The sequence below is a fragment of the Rhinopithecus bieti genome, unplaced genomic scaffold, assembly GCF_001698545.2.
Source record: "Rhinopithecus bieti isolate Rb0 unplaced genomic scaffold, ASM169854v2 scaffold_1017, whole genome shotgun sequence".
Classification (NCBI taxonomy): Eukaryota; Metazoa; Chordata; class Mammalia; order Primates; family Cercopithecidae; genus Rhinopithecus; species Rhinopithecus bieti.
The window spans coordinates 508,814-529,683 of record NW_016803657.1 but is presented as its reverse complement, the minus strand read 5'-3'; positions in this window follow the sequence as shown (position 1 = coordinate 529,683).

Sequence of the window (20,870 nt, the reverse complement as noted above, 5' to 3'; positions counted from 1 at the left end):
ATTGCACCACTGCACTCCAGCCTGGGCAACAAGAGCAAAACTCCATCTCAAAAAAAAAGAAAATAGTATGAATGAAAGCCATCCAGAAAAGGTAAAATAGTTCCATTGTCAAGAGGGATCCAGTGATTTCCTTCTTTCTGTTCCACACTTCCAATACTTGGTACCATCCTCAAGGCAACCTCGTATTCCAACATGCCTGCTGGAATTGCAGCCATTCACTCAGCATTCCAGGCAGCAGAAAGGCAGAAATAAAAGGGCACCCTCCCCACTGGGTTGACTCTTTCAAGCAGCCTTCTTGACCTGGGCTGGCATCTAGTCATAGGGCCTCATCCTGCAGCAAGGGAGGCTGTTTAATGTATCTTTCAGCCAGGTACATTTTCACCACTAACACAACTTGGGTATGCTACTAAGGAAAAATGGGGAAAATCATACTGGGTGGCAGCTAGAAGCCAGACCAAAACCAACCTATGAAAGCTGGCCTGGCAATATTAAAACAATAATTTATGACAGAAAGCATTATTAGGCATAAATAAATATACAACACAATGGTAAAGTGTACTAGCCCCCAAAGCAGGAATTTGCGTGCATCTAACAATATAACTTCAATATACACAAAGCAAAAATTGACTCTTTTACAAGGAGAAATTGAATAGCCACAGGCATGGAGAAAGATTCTGATGCTCATCTATCAAAAACAAATAGGTTCAAGCAGATAAAAAATGATGCAATGGTTTCTAGTGTCTGAAAAGCAAAATTCACAAGCTTAATCTACTTTACATAGAGCTCTGGATGCAACAAATAAACAGTATTAATTATTTTCAAGCATAAACTGAACATATGTAAAGACTGACCATATACAAGGTCACAGAGGAGATCACAAAAAATGTGGATCGGGCGCAGTGGTTCATGCCTGTAATCCCAGCACTTTGGGAGGCAGAGGTGGGCAGATCACTTGAGGTCAGGAGTTTGAGACCAGCCTGGCCAACATGGTGAAACCCCGCCTCTACTAAAAATACAAAAACTAGCCGGGTGTGCTGGCATGTGCCTATAATCCCAGTTCAGGTGGGAGGCTGAGGTGGGAGGACAGCTTGAACACGTGAGGTGGAGGTTGCAGTGAGCCAAGATCATGCCACTGCACTCCAGTCTGGGTGACAGAGTGAGACCCTGTCTCAAAAAAAAAAAAAATAGAAAAGAAAAAAATGTGGAAGAATCTATATCTTATAGGCCCTAATCTCTAAGCACAATTCAGGTAAACTGAAGATTCGCGATTTTAAAAAATAATTTTTAACCCACCTCATTTAGAAATAAGAAATTAGCCTTAGGTAACTATAGATGATAAAAGAACCTACAGATAAATGACAAAATATTTAGAACTGGATGTCTATGAAAGTCCTACTTTTCAAAACTTGTGGGATGCAGTTAAAACACATAGGTACTTATTCTACTTGTTCTAAATTTACACCCTTAACTGTATTATATTTTTATTAAAAAAAAATGAAGACTGAAAACAATGACTAAAGCATTCAACTTAAGAAGCTAGAAAAAAAAATTAGAGAAAGTCAAAGGAAGTAAAAGGAATGAAACAAAAATGGCAAAAGAGGCTGAGCACGGTGGCTCACGCCTGTAATCTCAGTGCTTTGGGAGGCTGAGGTGGGTGGATCACCTAAGGTCAGGAGTTCCAGACCAGCCTGACAAACACGGAGGAACACCGTCTCCACTAAAAATACAAAAAATATTAGCCGGGCATAGTGGCATGCGCCTGTAATCCTAGCCACTCAAGAGGCTGAGACAGGAGAATTGCTTGAACCTGGGAGGTGGAGGTTGCAGTGAGCTGAGATTGCACCACTGCACTCTGGCCTGGGCGACAGAGCAAGACTCCATCCAAAAAAAAAAAAAAAAAAAAATGGCAGAAGAAAATCTCATGAGATAGTAGCTTTTCAATATTGGAGGTGGTGAGTGTCAGGGGAGACTGTTGATCCCCTACTCCTGAGGATCCCTCCAAGTCGGGGAAGGAATACTGCGGGCCCCTTCCCTCTCACTCCTCCACCTCATACCTCCTGGGGGACACAATGGGTTCCTCTGATTGGACGGAGAAACTAAGCATGTATGGACCTGCCAGCCTGCCTTTCCTCTCTCCTCTTCTCTCTTCCTCTCCCACCGTCAGCCACGAATGTGTTTTCTTATTGTTCTTGACCACAAAGTAAACTGGGCACCAAAACCCTGTCCCCAGGAGACAGAGTGTGGGTTGCAGTTCCCCAGTCCTGTGTAACCGAGCTCACAAGTCCATCGCACTGTGGGTTGCAGCCCTGGGGGTGCCTCTGCGCCCAGGTATGTTTCATTTTCCCGCATCATCAACCTCTTCGGTAACCAAGATGATCATTTGGTCTCCCGGGTTCCCTTTTTGTCTTATTCCTCAAATGATATATAAATCCCATAAAAAAAGAAAGACAATATTTATCAGGGTCTCTAAAACCCCTAACAGTCTGCAGGGCCAAAAGCTAATGCCTCCAAAAGAACAACAAAATGAACTTCTAGCAAATCCAAACTTCTAGCAAATCCAATCACCTCAAAGGATGAAGGCATGGACAAAAACAGTGTTTCTCGGAAGAGATTCTAACTAGTCATACCACAGGAATGTTAAAATCCGTTAGAGAAAATGATGAACAACTTTATGCTAATAAATGTTAAACCTTAGCTGAAACTGTAAGCAACGTTTTCAAATAATATAAAAGACAGACCCCGCTTATTTTAGGAAGATGGCATCACTAATATGTCAGTTGGACAAAGATGGCATAAAAAAGAAAATTGTAAGCCAATCCCCCTTTAAAACAGACATATAAAAATCCTAAATAAATATAAGCAAGATAAATTAAGCAGTGCATTTTGAACATATATACATTATAACCAAATTGGCATTATCCTAGGCATGCAATAGTCAATTTTAGGAAAATATGTTGGATAGAATTTGCCACATTAACAGATTAAGAAGAGAAAATATTACCATCTCAACAGATGCAGAAAACCATGTAATAAAATTCAGGCTGGGCGCAGTGGCTCATGCCTGTAATCCCAGCACTTTGGAAGGCCGAGGTGAGAGGATCACTTGAGGTCAGGAGTTCGAGACTAGCCTGGGCAACATGGCGAAACCCCATCACTACCAAAAATACAAAAAATTAGCTGGGTGTGGTGTGTGCGCCTGTAGTCACAGCTACTCAGGAGGCTGAGGTGGGAAGATCCCTTGAGCCTAGAAGGTGGAGGCTGCAGTGAGCCAATATTGTGCCACTGCATTCCAGCCTGGGTGACAGACTGAGGCCCAGTCTCAAAATAAATAAACAAATAAATAAAATTCAACTCCTATTCATGATACAAACTAAACATAGAAAGGAATTCCCTTAGTTTGATCAAAGACATCTATCAGAAACTCACAGCAGATAAGATTCTTCATGTTAAAACATTAGAAGTATTACCATGAAAATTCAGGAATAAAATAAGAGTGCCAGCAACCACTCCTGTATTCAACATTGTACTGGAGGTCCTAGCCAATTCAGTAAGACAAGAAAAAGGAACAGTATAATAATAGTGAGGTAGGAGGCAGAACTCCACTCCAGAGGCAGGGATCAGACATCAAGCCAAGTCGAGAACTGGTTAAAACAGGGACCTGGCAGAAGCAGCTTTCCAGCAGACACTCCCACCAGTGTCCATGTCAGTTTACTGCTGCCACGGCAACACACCTGGGAGTTACCGCTCCTTTCCATGGCAGTGACCTGACAACCCAAAAGTTACTATCCTTTCCCTAGAAATTTCTGCATAAACTGCCCCTTAATCTGCATGCAATTAAAAGTAGGTAAGGGCCTGGCATGGTGGCTCACGCCTGTGATCCCAGCACTTTAGGAGGCCAAGGCAGATGGATCACCTGAGGTCAGGAGTTCGAGACAAGCCTGGCCAACATGGTGAAACCCTGTCTCTACTGAAACTACAAAAATTAGCCAGGTGTGTAGTCCCAGCTATTTGGGAGGCTGAGGCAGGAGAATCACTTGAACCAAGGAGGTGGAGGTTGCAGTGAGCTGAGATGGTACCACTGCACTCCAGCCTGGGCAATAAAGTGAGACTCAGTCTCAAAAAAAAAAAAAAGGTAGGCATGAATATGACTCCAGCTCTGCCCTGCCCTGCCCTGAGCTGCTACTCTCAGCACACTGCCTATGGGGTAGCCCTGCTTGGCAGGAGCAGTCACGGAGCTGAAACTCCACCAGAGCTCTAACACTGCTGTTTCAATAAAGCTGTTTTCTTCCACCTACCACCAGCTCACCTTTGAATTCTTTTCTGGGCAAAGCCAAGAACCCTCATGGACTAAGCCCCAGTTTGGGGCTCACCTGTCCTGCATCCAAAGGAAAGAAAAAAGCAACATATTGTGATTCTTTGCTGATAATAATATGATTATTGACATAGAAAATCCAAGAACTTCTACAAACTTTGAAAAGTGATAAAGGTTTGGCAGAGTTGCTGGATATAAGATCAATGTATATTATAAAAAATCAATAATACTTCTATGCCCAGCAATAATTGACTAGAAAACATGTTATAAGAAGGCATCGCTTACAATAGCAGCAAAAACCATGGGGAATTGAGATTTCAAGAGAGGGAGTGATGTGCAGGATCTTTATGGAGGAAAGCATAAAATATTGCTGCAGAACACAGAAGTCATGAATAAATAAAGATCTATAGCGTGTTCATGGATAGAAAGACTCAAAACCATAAAAAAAGATGCTTCCTAGATTAATCTATAAAGTCAACAGAATGCCAATCAAATTCTGAATGGGGCTTTTCAGGGAACTCGATAATATAATCCTAAAATGCAAATGCAAACTAAAGGGCCAAGAATAGCCAAAACAATTTCAAACAAGAACAACAAGTCAAGGTATGAGGAAGGATTTCCCCTACCAGGTATCAAGACTTATAAAGCTGTGATCATTTAAACAATGGGATAGTAACCCAGGATAGACAGATACACCCAGAATACTGAACCCCAGAAATTCGATTTAATAAAATCAGTAAGAAAGTGGGTGGATAAAATAAATCCTGTTGGGTCCATTGGAAACAAAATTAATGTAGGTTCCAGCCTCACACTGTAGCAGACAACGGGGTGCCCGGGCCACTCTCCCTTCAATCCCCCGACCCAGTGCATATAAAGGTGTCCCCTGTGAACACCCATGGGCCTCTGAGACCCCAAGGCTTCCACTCACCTTGCAAGAACAGTAGCTAGAAGAACCAGGGAGTCATTGTCCCAGGAGTAGGGTCTGGTAGTGTTGGTGGTGATGGGCAGAGGCTGAAGGATAATACCACAGCTTCCTGGCCCCTCCAGGGGAACAGTTGTGAGGTGTGTCCTACACCACCTCCCCACCATTCCCAGTGGTGCCCGCTCATCGGTGTACCCTTCCTTGGACTTCTTTCCCTTCCCCTCTTCCACCCAAATCCTTGTCTCAGGATCTACCCCTGGGGAAACCCAGGGTAGATAGCACTGTGCCAAAACCAAGGTCCATAAAGCTCTCAAAGTTAAAAAGCAAAACTGTAAAACATTTATAAGTGGAAAGTACAGGAGAAACCTGCTTTTGATCTCTGCATAGGGGAAGGATTTCTTAAATGCTACGTGAAAAGCATATCATAAAAGAAAAGATTGATAAATGTGACTAGGTTAGAATGGAGTGTTTCTGTTCAACACAAGACACCATCAACAAAGTGGAAACAACAAACCGCCGATTCAGAATAGATATCTGCAGCAAAAGATCGTGACCAGAAAATGTAGGAACATCCTAGGGAGAATGAAAATAAGACAAAAATGGGAAAATGGATAAAAAACAGAAATAGAAAATCCCCAAAATAAAATATTTGAATGACCAAGAAACAAAAAAAATGTAGGTTCTGTCTCCATAATGTTTAAGGAAAAGCAAATTAAAACAATGAGATCATCACATTTTATCTGCCAGCTTAGCAGAATTTTGGAAGATGGAAACAGCGTCAGGGGAAGAACATACTCAGATTCTTTTGCTGCAAACAGGAATTGGTGTAACCTTTTGGAAGAACCATTTGATGATATTCAAAAACCTTTGAAGTGCTTACTTACACCCAGGACTCAGCCATCTCACTTTTAGAAATGTCCTCTACAGAAATAATAGCATGAGTATATAAAAAAATTAAAGGTTGTTTTTCTAATTTGTTAGTAAATAGAAAAATAAAAAAAGGAAACCTAAATGACTCTCAGTAAAGAATTTTAACTTAAATGAAGGTAGGCCGAGCACGGTGGCTCATGCCTATAGTATCAGCACTTTGGGAGGCTAAGGTGAGCTGACCGCTTGAGCTCAGGAGTTCGAGACCAGCCTGGGCAACATGGTGAAATCCCGTTTCTACAAAAAAATACAAAAATTAGCTAGGTGTGGTGGCATGCACCTGTAGTCCCAGCTACTCAAAAGGCTGAAGTGAGAGGATCACCTGAGCCTGGGGACATCGAGGCTGCGGTGAGCAGGAATTGCGCTACTGCACTCCAGCCTGGGCAACAGAATGAGACGCTGTCTCAAAAGATAAAATAAAATAAAATAACAAAATAAATAAATGAAGGTCTACTACTCGGCCATTAAAAGGCAAGTGGTGAAATGTGGTCTACACAGACAGCGGAATATTATTTAGCCCTAAAAAAGAAGGAAATTCTGACATATGCTGCAACATGGTTGAACCTGAAAACACTAGGCTAAGTGAAAGAAGGCAGTCACAAAAGGGCAAGAACTGTGTGATTCCGCTTATAGGAGGTACCTGGAGCAGTCAGATTCAGGGAGTCAGAGAACAGAAGAGAGGTTCCCGGGGCTGGGGTCGGGGATGGGCCGTCAGTATTTAATGGGCACAGAGCTTCAGTCTGGGAAGATGAAAAAGGGCTGGAGATGGATGGATGGTGAAGATGGTTGCACAGCAATGTGAATGTACTTAGTGCCACCGAACTATGCACTTATAAATGGTTAAAATGGTCAATTTTATGTTATATACATTTTACCACAATGTTTTTAAAGGCAAGGAGTGGATAAACATCTATTGACCTAGAAAGCACTGTGCATTTGCGCAGTTAACACTCCCCTGTGCACCTCGGTGTGGCAGATGAGGTTGTGGGGTGAGGCCGATGCTCTGGCAAGCAAGAAAAATGAGGTCCCTGCGCTCACGGGGCCAACTTTCAGTGGAAGAAAAGTCAGCAAGTGAGGTCATCACAGAGCCATCGTGTTACAGAGAAAATACAGGAAATGGAACAGGGGTGGGAGCGCGGGGCGGGGTGGGACAGAGAGCCCGTGGGAGCCTCTTTGAGAGGGTGACGTCGATCCAGTGTCTGAGTGCCAGTGGAATTTCCTGAGATTCCCTTCTTACTGCTCAGCTCCCAACACATTCGATTCCATCTCCCCCTTCTCCATGGGGCTGAGAGAGATGCCTGGATTCTGAGGGGTAAATCCTTCTCAGTTAATAAAGAAAAGCTTTATTAAAACAAAAAACAAACAAACAAACAAACAAAAACCAGGGGTTTAAAAAGAAGTGAAATAATTTAGCCAGGATTAGTATTCACAAGAGAGAAAGTAAGCGTTATGTTTACTTTCTTTCTGGTGGTTGGGGGTGCTGTCTCCAACACTGCAGAGGATTTTAGGAAGAAAAGTGACACCTCAGCATGGCCAGTCCTGAGGAAGAACAGGACAGGCGAGGCGCAGGACAGGCGATGCGCAGGACAGGGTGTTATTGCTTTGTCCTCAGTCTGTGGGGCTCCTTTCTCCCACCCCCGCTTGAGATAAATCTCAGGCAGGCACATGATCCCAGGCAATGTAAGTCATGTCCTCACTTCTAGATCCAAGAACAGCCTTGGTTCAGTAATTATGACACCCGAGACCAGGTGATAATCCAACTCTCCGTCTCACTGAAGGCCGAGGCTCAGCCCACTGCAAGAAAGAAGCTGGCAGTGGCTGCCGGGGATGAAGGTGGAGGTTCTTTTTTTCCTGACATCTATTTCTTTAAATTGGGGTGAAATTCAGGTTACATAAAATTAACCATTTTAAAGTGTACTGTTTCCGTGCCATTTAGTACCTTCACGATGTTGTAAAGCCACCACCTCTATCAAGTTCCAAAACATTTTCCTTGCCTGAAAGAAAACCTCGTACCCATTCAGCATTGCTCCCTATTCCCCACCGGCTCCGCCCGGGCTCTGTCAATGGGCTCTCTGTCTCTGGATTTTCCTGTTCCGGTCATTGACTGGGGACTGCTCCGCGGGAGATGCTCTCAGAAGTGGGGGAAGCAGATGAGCAGGGGTGCAGGCCAGGCAGGCACCTGCCCTCAGGTTGAGTCTCAGGTTCTGATCTGAGGAGGCTCTAGATAGTAAACCCCACTGCAGGGCTGTCCCAGCTTGAAGCAACGGGGCTGGTCTTTTGTCCCCTTGATTCATCAGCCATTGGCTGTGGCCTGTCACTGCAGTGGGAAGGGGACTTTACACCCCAGCAGCTCCGTTGGCTGAGGTCAAGGAGAAGACGGGAAACTCCGTGCCACTAACAGCCCCTCTCGCAGCTGCTGATGGACGGATATGTGCCCTGGCCAGGTGAAGGGGTCTGGGCCAGGCACCAGACTGTCCACTACAGCCCATCCCTTGCACCATTCAGACCTGCTTGCTTCTGACATGGAGTCCACTCCGTGCAGGCCCAGCTTCTCCAGGATGGTCAGAAACACTCCCTGGGGAAACGGCCACAAGGCAGGCTCATGGGAAGGACTAGGCACCCCATTGCTGCCGCTGACCCCAAGGCCTTAACTAATCCATGCCGTCGGCCTGGATCTGTTTCCCTCACTTGCTGAGAGCTTCTCCTGCAGAGCAGTCCCCAGTCAATGACCGGAACAGGAAAATGCAGAGACAGAGAGCCCATTGACGGAGCCCGGGCGGAGCCGGTGGGGAATAGGGAGCAGTGCTGAATGGGTACGAGGTTTTCTTTCATGCCTGTCCTATCAGCCTACACGCATGCCTTTCCCCCAGCCCTTCTTGTTCCTAAACTTCCAATCTTTTGGTTGTTGTTGTTGTTGTTGTTGTTGTTGTTGTTGTTGTTGTTTTGAGATGAAGTCTTGCTCTGTGGCCCAGCCTGGGGTGCAGTAGAGCACTCTCGGCTCAATGCAACCTCCACCTCCCAAGTATCTGGGATTACAGGCATGTGTCACCACACCCAGCTAATTTTTGTATTTTCAGTAGAGACGGGGTTTCCCCACATTGGCCATGCTGATCTTGAACTCCTGACCTCAGTGATCTGCCCACCTTGGCCTCCCAAAGTGCTGAGATTACAGGCGTGAGCCACTGAGTCCAGCCTAAACTTCCAGTCTTGCTCCTTCTAGACTCCTGACTCACTAGCTAAGCCACTGTCCATGAGCCCATGTACCTTCTTTCCTCAAGCCACTTCTCTCTTCACACAAGGTAGATGACCAGGTGCATTGCTGACCGCCTGCCACTGTCTTTGAGGACCACCCTGGGAGGGCTGTGGTGCAGCAGCCACCTGCGTTCAGCTCACAGAAACACGTCCGCTAGGGTGAGACTGCAGCCTATCTCTGCTGGTCACAGGGAAACCCCCCAGGATGTGAGCTGAGGGGAGGCCTTGGTAACACATGGCTAGAGGCAGGGGGTCTGGACCACATAGCTGCCGCCTTGGGGAACTTTGGGAGCCCAGTCCCTGATGTACCACTTGTACCTCATGATGGATGCCTGGCCTTGTGATTTGGTGACTCATCTGCTCATGGTGAAAAGCTGTGTCCACTTGATCACTTGACGTCCCCTGGTCAGATGCTCAGTTTCTCCCAGTGCTTAGGGACACATCCAGAGCCCTTCTCTGCTGCAGATGGCACGGCGTTGTTCCAGCACCCTCGGGGTCTGCGCTGTGGCTTTCCTATTGGGGCCTGCCAGGGACACCACATGGTGACCCTCTCCACTACAGACACCCCGTGTAGCATGGGGCCTGCAGAGTCACGTGTCCCAAGCACAGTTGCTCATAGAACTGCAGCTCCAAGCTAGCAGCCTTCTGTGTCACTCAAGAAACAGGCCAAAACTAGACTCCCAAGTGCTGAGTGTGCCACCTCCAAACTCAAAGAGTCCTGCCAGAAGTCGCGCCTCCTTCCATGTGGTAGGAAGGACAGGTGCAGTAACCACCCTTTACCTTGCAGGAGATAGCCCGGCATGGCCAGACCACTGGCCCCATCAAACCCCCACAGCGTGGCAGCCCCTGAGCCTTCCCATTTACCCCTTATCCTCCTCCCACACATATTCTACCAAAGCTTCCAAGGAACCTGCTGCTTCTTGCTCTGCAGGTCTGGTTAACAAGATGGTGCTCCTCATACTGACCGATGTGGTGGCCTGGAGGCTGCCCCAGTGGGCTGGGTCCCTTCAGACTATGTTGTGATAGAGAACAGGAAAATTGACGTAGCCCTGGGGTAAGGCTGTGAATGTACACAGCTGCATTCTATATCTCCATGATGACCTTACCCAGCTCCAGCGAACATGCTCCTTATTTGCAAGGACAAGGCAGGAGAATCATTTGAGCCCAGGAGTTCAGTAGGGAGACCCCATCTCTACAAAAAGTACAAAAATTAGCCAAGCATGGTGGCATACGCCTGTAGTCCCAGCTACTCAGGAGGCTGAGACAGGAGGATCTATTAAGCCCGGGAGGTCAGGGCTGCAGTGAGCCAGGATTGTGCAGCTGCACTCCAGTAGCCTGGGCAACACAGCGAGATCCTGTCTCTGGGAAAAAAAAAAAAAAGATACGCTTGGGGAGACCACTCTGTTAAATTCGTGGTTCCCCAATGCCACAATGCATCAATGCATATGATTTTTGCAGGGACCACACTGGTGCATTCAATAGAGTTATGACAAAGACCCCTCCTTCTGCATTCTTTTTTTTGTTTTGTTTTGTTTTTTTTGAGATGGAGTCTCACTCTGTCTCCCAGGCTGGAGTGCAGTGGCACGATCTCGGCACTGCAAGCTCCGCCTCCCAGGTTCAGGCCATTCTCCTGCCTCAGCCTCCCGAGTAGCTGGGACTACAGGCGCCCGCCACCTCGCCCAGCTAATTTTATTTTTATTTTTATTTTTTTTTTTTTGTATTTTCAGTAGAGACGGGGTTTCACCATGTTAGCCAGGATGGTCTCAATCTCCTGACCTCGTGATCCACCCGCCTTGGCCTCCCAAAGTGCTGGGATTACAGGCGTGAGCCACCGCGCCTGGCCCCTTCTGCATTCTTAAGTCTCTGAAGATGGCACTAATCTCCATCCTTCCTCCGCAAATTAGATATTGACTGTGTCATCCTCTCTGGGGCAGTGGGGAGGGGGATGCAGGAGAAAGGCAGTTTCAGGGGCTTCCATTGGGCCTAATGCCGCAGCTCACATGCTATAGGTCAAGGAACCAACATGAAGGCTCTCCCACCTGCCAGGAATTTCTACTCCATTTACACATTCAGGAGCTTGGAGAATGACCACATGGTACGTCTCTGGACACACTGGAGGCCTATTGTGAGATGGACCTAGGCCAGGACTCCATTTATTACCTGGTTCCTATTACATCTTTATGGTTAACATGATGGCCTTTGGGTCCCTGGGTGTCAACGTCAATCTGAACCCTATATCCAAAAGTCCCTGAAAGATCTGGGAAATCCCCTGGAGATGCCACACAGCATCCCCTTGCCACACGGCAGTGAGCTGACAGCCTCCATCATGGGTGACAGTGTTTGAGCCAAGGTCATGCTGCCCCAGGCAGCTCCCAGCAGTGACTACCTGCAGCAGGGGTAGGAGGCATTCCTTCCCTACGTGGGACTCCTCTTTGAGCGATCTTCGTTCCAGAGCCTCTGCTGGGCTGGCCAGACTCCCTCCAAGCTGCACTGCAGTCGGAGGCTTTTTCTACCCAATCCTCCTTCCTTCCCCATCTCCTCTCACAGGTGTCAGACCCTCCTCACAGCCTGAAAGTCCCCAGCACCCTTGTGCTCCCTCCTTTACCTGTTACAGGTGCTACCTCCATAAATCCCCTGCTTTTCTAACTCCATCCACCCGATTCCCACAGGACCAGAGCTAGCCACGCCCTCTCCCCAGTGTACAGCTGCCAGAGAAAATGGCTAAGTTCCCTGTTATGTGTTGGATCACGCCCCCACCATTCCCCCCGGTACTGGGGAAATCCTGATCCCTAGGACCGTAAATGAGACCTCATTTGCAAATAGAGTCTTTGCAGATGATCAAGCTAAGATGAGGTTATTAGGATAGGCCCGAATTCATTATGACTGTGTCCTTATAAAAAGGGGAAATTGGAGGTGGGAGGGTCACTTGAGGCCAGAAGTTCAAGGCCAGCCTGGGCAACACAGCAAGATCCCATCTCTAAATTTTTTTTTAAATTTGGCTGTCATGGTGGTGCACACCTATAGTCCAGCTACTCAGCAGGCTGAGATGGGAGGGTCGCTTGAACCCATGAAGTCAAGGCTACAGTAAGCCATGATCACGCCACTGCACTCCATTCTGGAGTATAGACAGTGCGAGACCGTCTTAAAAACAAAATAATGGGTGGGGCAAGGAGAGAATTTGGACACAGAGACAAGTAAGCACATGGCCAGAACATCATGGGAAGATGAAAGCAGAGGGTGATGCGTCTCTAAACCAGGGAGCACCTCCAAGACTGCCAGGGAGCTAGAAGAAAGGCAGCGCAGACACCCCTCATGGCCCTCATAAGGAGCCAGCCCTACTGATGCCTTGATTTTGGACTTCCGGCCTCCAGAACTGTGGGACTGGGCATTTCTTTTTTTTTTTTTTTTTTTTTTTTAGACAGAGTCTCGCTCTGTCACCCAGGCTGGAGTGCAGTGGCACGATCTTGGCTCACTGCAAGCTCTGCCTCCCGGGTTCATGCCATTCTCCTGCCTCAGCCTCCCGAGTAGCTGGGACTACAGGCGCCGCCACCTCGCCCGGCTAGTTTGTTGTTGTTGTTGTTGTATTTTTAGTAGAGATGGGTTTTCACCATGTTAAGCCAGGATGGTCTCGATCTCCTGACCTTGTGATCCACCAGCCTCAGCTTCCCAAAGTGCTGCGATTACAGGCGTGAGCCACTGTGCCCAGCCAGGACAATGCATTTCTATTGTTTAAGCCACTCAGTCTGGGGCAGGTTTTGAGAACAAGTTCAGGTCTGGAAACAGCAGGGGATCATTCCTTTCTGTTGGGGCATCCGGCCTTGGCCTTCTGTTCATCCATTCTTGGTTGCTTTTCATTCTATTTGTTGAACAAAACCCTTGCTGGCTGCCTAGACACCTTCCCCCTGGAAACGCTATGTCCTATGAGCCATTTCCATAGGCCGGGCAGGGCAGCTCCCCCATGGCTATCCCAACCCTGCTGTCCGTTCTGATCCTCTTGTTTGTGACAGACAGTTAAGTGTTGCCCTTTGACCTGTGCTACTCGGGAATCCAGCCATCCCTGTGGCTATGGGAGAGCTCAGATCCATGGCAGCCCACCCCTGCCAGGCCCAGGCCACTGAGGGCAACCCCCGCAGGGCTGCTCAGCAACGCCCATGTCTCCTTGACAGCTCAGACCTTATCATTTGGATAAAGAGCTGGAACCTCCCAAAGAACTTGGCCAGCTGGTGGGTTTTCCACCCTGTTCCGTGGTGAGCAGGTCTGTGCAAATCTACCTGCAAAGACCAAGGGAACTGAGAGGCTGAAGAAAGAGGCTGATAAATCCAGTTTCTTGTAAAGAAATATTTAATAGGGACTTAGGAACAGAAGTGATGTTCCGGGCAGCCACAAAATGGTAGATCCCCACATCTGCCCTGCAGAAAGTACTTTTATAGCAAGGTTTTAGGGTAAAACGTGTGCAGGTGGCCATGTCTCCGACTTCACTGCAAAACTCATATCTACTTGGGGAGTGGGTCAGCTAAGCATCTTTACAAAGGGTTATGTATTGTACAGGCATTGTTTAAAGAGCTTACTGCAGAGTACCCTGGTATGTGGGGGTGAAACATGCATCATCATATGGCGGTTTTAAGATGGCATCACTCTTGTCATGCTGTTTTCCTGTACAATCTACAACAGAAGAGCCATTCTGGCTTGTCCACTTCTCTGAGACTTTGCATACCTTCCTCCAAGGCTGTTTTGTCATCTCCACTTCATCGTCTATGCACTATCACTTCTTCCAAGCTTTCAAGAACCCTCTCAAGTGCCAGGCACTGTGGCTCACACCTGTAATCCCAGCGCTTTGGGAGGCCGAGGCGGACAGATCACTTGAGGTCAGGAGTTCGAGACCAGACTGGCCACCATGGCAAAACCCCACCTCTACTAAAAAAAAATACATTAGCTGGGCATGGTGGTGCATGTCTGTAATCCCAGGTACTCGGGAGGCTGAGACAGGAGGATCACTTGAACCTGGGAGGTGGAGGTTGCAGAGCCAAGATTGCACCACTTTACTCCAGCCTGGGCGACAGAGAGAGATTCTGTCTCAAAAGAAAAGGAAAAGAACCCTCCCAAGCAACATATCAGAATCATCTTTCCCAGGGCCTTTTTAGGGGTTAGGAGTCTTTCTGTACTAATTAAGTCTCCAGTCTCCAGCTTCTACGCAGCCTCCCTTGATCCAGAACCTTCAGAGTCCACATCTAGGAATATTCTCCAGACCCGGCTGGTCCCTGCTGGCTTGCTCCCGCCACTCCTCTGCTTTCTAATCCCTGGCTTGCTCCCGCCACTCCTCTGCTTTCTAATCCCTCTTGGTCCCTGGCATGCGAAGCACATCCTTGGTCAGGTCATGCTGAGATCTGATCCCAGCTTTGAACCTGGTGGTCAGGAGGGGAGGTGGGGACAGACGCTGGAGAAAGAATGCCTTGTCTTGTAAAGTACCTTCCCTTAGTTTCTGCATGGTCTTTAAGTAAGAGGACCTCTGTCTTCCAACAGAGGGAATGGGCCACTTCTGCAGGCCAGAAGGTACAGGAGAATCTGGTGGTTCAATGTCTCAAGAGTGTCTCCCCAGATAGTCCATCTCAGATATCAGGGACCCCACCCTCCCCCTCAGGGCCCTGACTTTGGAGAAGGGACTTCTCTGGGCTGGAAATTTGGCCTTCTCTGAAGTCCTGCACCTTGTCTTCTGCCCTCTGACCCCTGGCTGTAGAAGAGAAGCATTTCCTTAAATTCTGCCAAGGAATCCTGACTTCACTTTACATTGGTGATCCCTGGCCCTGAACTTGTCATTTTCCCTCTTCTAAGTGTCAGTAGTGTTCAGTGACAGCCTCCCCACTCCACGGCCTTCTCACAGCTCTTTTCCCATCTGTCTCTTAACACCAGTGATATTGCACGAGCTGGGCATCCCCATCCACCTGAGTCCTGTCCCAGGTGACCACAGGCGGAGGCCTGAGCAGCTGCTCTGCCACCTCGTGCCAAGGGCCTCCTGCAACAGACTCCAGTCACCAGGGGCCAGCGGGGCATCCTCCTGCAGCATCCCGTCTTTGGGGCCAGCTTCCTGGGGCCCCTCCTAGTGCTCCCTGCCTTCAGCTGTCTGAAAGCAGAGCCCAAGACAGGGATTTACTAGGAGAAGGCTCATCGAGACAAGCCCCCCAGGACGTGAGGGCAGAGGGGCGGGGAAGGAGAAGGGGCTCGGTAAAGGCGTGGTGCCAGGGTAAATACAGCTCTGGCAGATCTGCAGGGGGCCCTGGGGTTTTGACTGTACCCCAGAGGTATCGCCATCTAGAGGCAGGCGAGGGAACAGCCTTTTGTACAGCTAGCGGTGGGCTGTGGGCGTCTCCTGAACCTACCAGGGGTTGTGGCTCCATTGGCTGAGGATGCTTCTCCAGGGAAGGAGGCAGGGAGCCCGGGAAGCGGGGTGGGGTCGCGACACCGACAGTAGCTGCCAGACCAGCCATGCTGTGCTCAGCTCCCTCAGGCTGTCACTCATCAATCACCATGTCACTATCTCTGGGGCATGTCAGTCACCATCAACGACGTGTCCCCCAGGTTGCAGAGAATGCAAATCCAGCCCTGCAAGAGGCTCTGTTGGCCCTCTCCACATGGGCTTGAGGTCAGGGGTGGGGGCACGTTCGGACTGCCCTCCAGCCTCTCTGAAGAAGATACACCAAGTTCCGGCTCCAGCTCTCCGGCCTCTTTGGTAGCTGGGCGGGTGGCCATCCAGGAGGCCCATTCTCCATGCCCAGCTTGGCAAGGCTTCTCGGGACGCCGGACTCGCTGCCCCTGTTTTCTTATAACTTCGGCCCAAAGGGACCCAGAGTCTGAGGTTAACACCCTGTCATCCCAGCGTGAGTGGCGCCTGACTCCAGCTCTCGACTCCCCCGCCTCCTATCCCCTGCCTCCCCCGCCTCCTATCCCCTGCACTGGGCTCACCCTGCACTCCCACCTGCAAATCAGCAGAGCAGAGGCCAGCGCTCCCGACACCCAGCACCACCCAGAGCGAGGCAGGGGGAGCTGAATGGCTGGGAGCGCCATCTAGTGGGTGCCAGGGGCGAGTCCCTGAAAGGGAGTGGAGAGCCAGGACTGGGGCAGGGCAGGGTGGTGTCCCAGGGAGGGCTGGGGCCCAGGCACTGGACAGCAGAGGACGTAAAGGGAGAGGCATGGGACAGCGAGGAGCCAGGGTGCTTCTGGGATGCATGAGACCCACCCCGGCCTGCCCCTGCCCTGGTAAGCAGGTGAGTCGGCTCACGCAGGACTCACCACGTCGAGTCTGTCTCCTCTCCAGACTCTTGGGAAAGTGTCACTTAAAATCCATATGGGCTTGGTGTTTACTTCATTCCAAGGAAAGGGGTAAGGAAAATTCAGAAAAGGGAGAGGGTCTCCCTGCTCCACAGTGGCAGGCAGGGGCATAGTGACATTTACCCCCTCCCCGCACCTGGCCTTGAACGTGGCAGGAAAGAGAACTGAGCCACCTGTCACCCAGAGCGGGAGGGGGAAGGTCAGAACTCCAGCCTTCCCACAGCAAACACGCCTGCCGAGCAGGAAGCAAGCGGGCTCCAGGCAGTGCAGACATGTGCGCTCAAACGGATGTTAACAGTCTGGAAGAAACTGACCTGGCTGTTAATAGAAGCTCTCTCGTGGGGAAGGGGCAGAAGACAGAGCTTTCACTTCTCAGTTCATACACTTCCCCAAAATGTGGTGGGATCATGAGGAAACTGCACTTTCAGTTTTGACCTCTTTTTGTATTTTTTGAGTTAAAATGCAATTGGGAACAATGGGGCGTTAAGTGCCTTGGTGTGGAAGGCTGCAGCATCACCAGTGAAATGCTGCATCAGACCTGGATAGGATCCACCCTCGACTCAGGGCTGTGCAGACTGGGACCCAGATCCCGCGCTGTGGGAACGGAGCCCTGCTCCACTGTTTACATGTTGTCTCTGGCTGCGGCCTCGCTGTGACAGCAGAGTTGAGGAATTGCCACAGAGACTGTTACGGCCCACAAAGCCTAAAATATTTACTCTCTGGCTCTTTATGGAAAAAGTTTGCCAACTATCAAATTGCAAGAAATACAGGGACCGGGGAGCCTGCTCAACAAAGCTAAGGGGACGTGACTAGCAAAATCCAGACCACGGGCAACCATAGGACAAAGCACCAGTTTCTTCAATACATAATTTGCAACAGCAACCTGCTTACCAGAGGCCAGGAAAGGGAGGGGGAAAGGAGGGGATGAAGAAAGGCTGATGAATGGGTACAAATGCTTAGATAGAAGAAATAACATCTGGTGTTCAATAGATCAGTAGGGTGACATTAATCAATTGCACACCTCAAAATTGCTAGAAAAGAATAATCCTAATGCTCCTGGTGCAAGGAAAAGATAAACATTTAAGAGGATGGACATCCCAATTACCCTGATTTGATTATATGAATGTATCCAATTATCATTCGCATCCCAAAACTAGATACAGCTAGTGTATTTCAACTTTTATAAAGAAAAGAAAATGGGCAGGGTCCGAGGGCTCACGCCTGTAATCCCAGCATTTTGGGAGGCTGAGGTGGGCAGATCACTTGAGGTCAGGAGTTCCAGACCAGCCTGGCCAACATGTTGAAACTCCTTCTCTACTAAAAACACAAAAATTAGCCGGATGTGGTGGTGTGCGCCTGTAATCCCAGCTGCTCTGGAGGCTGAGGCAGGAGAATCACTTGAACCTGGGAGGCAGAGTTTGCAGTGAACAAGACTCCATCGAAAAGAAAAGAAAAGAGAAAAGACAAGACAGAGGGAGCCCATAGATTTAAAAGAGGCTGAGCAGTGACAGATAATAGAAGTGTGGATGGTAAGAAAATAAAGTCTCATTTTTCATGGTAGCAAGTGAGATCTCAAATCCGAGATCAGCAAGTGAAGATAATCAGTAATTAAGAGTAGAAGCCATTTCACTTAGAAATGGAGGTTTAAGAAAAAGATGAGGCCAGGCACGGTGGCTCATGCCTGTTATCCCAGAACTTTGGGAGGCCGGGGCAGGTGGATTACCTGAGGTCAGGAATTCAAGACCAGCCTGACCAACATGGTGAAACCCCATCTCTACTAAAAATACAAAACCTAGCCAGGCGTGGTGGCGGGCACCTGTATTCTCAGCTACTCAGGAGGCTGAGGCAGGAGAATCGCCTGAACCCGGGAGGCGGAGGTTGCAGTGAGCCGAGATCGCACCATTGCACTCCAGCCTGAGCAACAAGAGCAAAACTCCATCTCCAAAAAAAAAAAGAAAGAGAAAGATGAAACATCTACTCAAAAACTGAAAGTGGGTGCCCCTAATGAGGGGGTTTCGGGAATCAGAGAAATGGAGCAGAGAACTCTTTTTTATTTATATAATTTTAAGCCTAGTGGTAGTGTTTGAATTTTTTAACTATGTATGTGTTTAAACAAAATATTTAAATATTAATATTTGAATCCAATAACAACTTAAAATTTTTTAATTGAATTGAATATATGTATAATCTTGGATTAAGGAAAGCCTTTTTAAACATGACCTGAGGCCGGGCACTTTGGAAGGCCAAAGTGGGCAGATCACTTGAGGTCAAGAGTCGAAACCAGCCTGGCCAACCAACATGGTGAAACTCCATCTCTATTAAAAATACAAAAATTAGCCAGGTGTGGTGGTGGGCGTCTGTAATCCCACCTACTCAGGAGGCTGAGGCAGGAGAATCACTTCAACCCACGAGGCGGAGGTTGCAGTGAGCCGTGATTGCACCACTGTACTCCAGCCTAGGCAAAAAAGCAAGACTCCGTCTCAAAAATAAATAAATAAATAAATATAAATAAATCAAAAAATAAACATGACCTGAAAACTAGAAACTAAATAGTTGATCTATGTGGCTGCGTGAGAATCTCAAACTTCTCTCTGAGAAAGCTATTATATATTATATATATAATATATATATAAAACTATACAACTATATATATATGTAGTTGAAAGACTACTGACAACTGGAAAAAAGATTTGTAACAGATAATACAGATGAAGGGCTAATAAGATCGGTTTTTTCTCACAAGCAACAGAAACTGACCTTAGTTGACTTAAGCAGAAAAGAAATGAATATCAAGTATCACCACAGACTCTCTGGGTGGCAAGAGAACCAGGCTTGCAGACCTCTCACACAGGAACAGAAATTGTGCTCCAGCTGGTCCAGTAAAGACACCATGGCCATCTTTTTACTGTGTCCTGGGCGCTGCCACGGGTCAGCTGTCATTGCTTTCACTGTCTCTGGAATCAAGTATGCACGGCTTCTGCTACTTCTGGCCAGTATCTTTCAATTTCATTTCTGAGGCAAGAGCCTCTGAATGGCCGATCCTCAATCGTAGGCCTACAGCCTGCAAGGGAGACTGGAAAAGTGGACCCCTGGCATCTTCCGCTTCCATATCAGAAGTCAGTGAACTCCCCAAACGTGGCAGACAAACAGGCACAGGACATGAAGAGGCAACGGACAAAACAAGTGTGGAATTAGCCAATAAATATATAAAATGCTGTTCAGCCGCACTAATATAGCAGCTGCTTGTGGTTGCCTACTCTGAATCAATTCCCACCTTCTTCCTGCTGGCAGACCCTCATGTGGTTTGGATATCAATCCCACCTGCCAGTGATTCAGTGGGAAGCATGCACCCAGTTCTCATCAATGAGCTGGCTAGGCAGGTCTGCCAGGGGACTTCCAGGAAAGACTTCTGTATTAGTCAGCATAGGTTAGCTGCTATAACAAGCATGCTCCAAACCTGTAGTTTAACACAAGTTTATCTCTTGCTCATGCAAGTCCAATACTAATGTCCTTGGTTGGGTGCTTCTCCCATGCAGTTTTCTGGCATTGCAGTGACTTTGAAACCTGAGATCCCTCCATCGTGGAGCCCCGCCATCCTCAACATGTGGCCTTCCAGGTCACAGCACATAGGAATGCCACGGAAGGAGCACATGTTCCTTCTGCTCACATTTGATTGGCTAGAACAGGTCACATGGCCACAGGGACCTAGCCAGCTACAGGAGAAGCTGGGAACTGTAGTTTGTGTCAGGAAGAAAATGAACCAGATTTAGCTGGGCAAGGTGACTCACACCTGTAATCCCAACATTTTGGGTGGCCGAGGCAGGAGGATCACTTGAACCCAGGAGTTCAAGACCAACCTGGGAAACATAGCAAGACCTCATTTCTATTTAAAAAATAAAAAATAAAAAAGATTAGCCAGGCATGATGGAGTACACCTGTAGTCCTAGCCACTCAGGAGGCTGAGGTGGGAGGATGGCTTGAGCCCAGGAGGTCGAGGCCATAGTGAACCAAGATCATGCCACTGCACTCCAGCCTAGGTGACAGAGTGAGACCCTATCTCAAAAAAACCAAAAACAAGAAAAGAAAGAAAGAAAGGATGGAAGAGAGGGAGGGAGAGAGGAAAGGAGGGAGGGA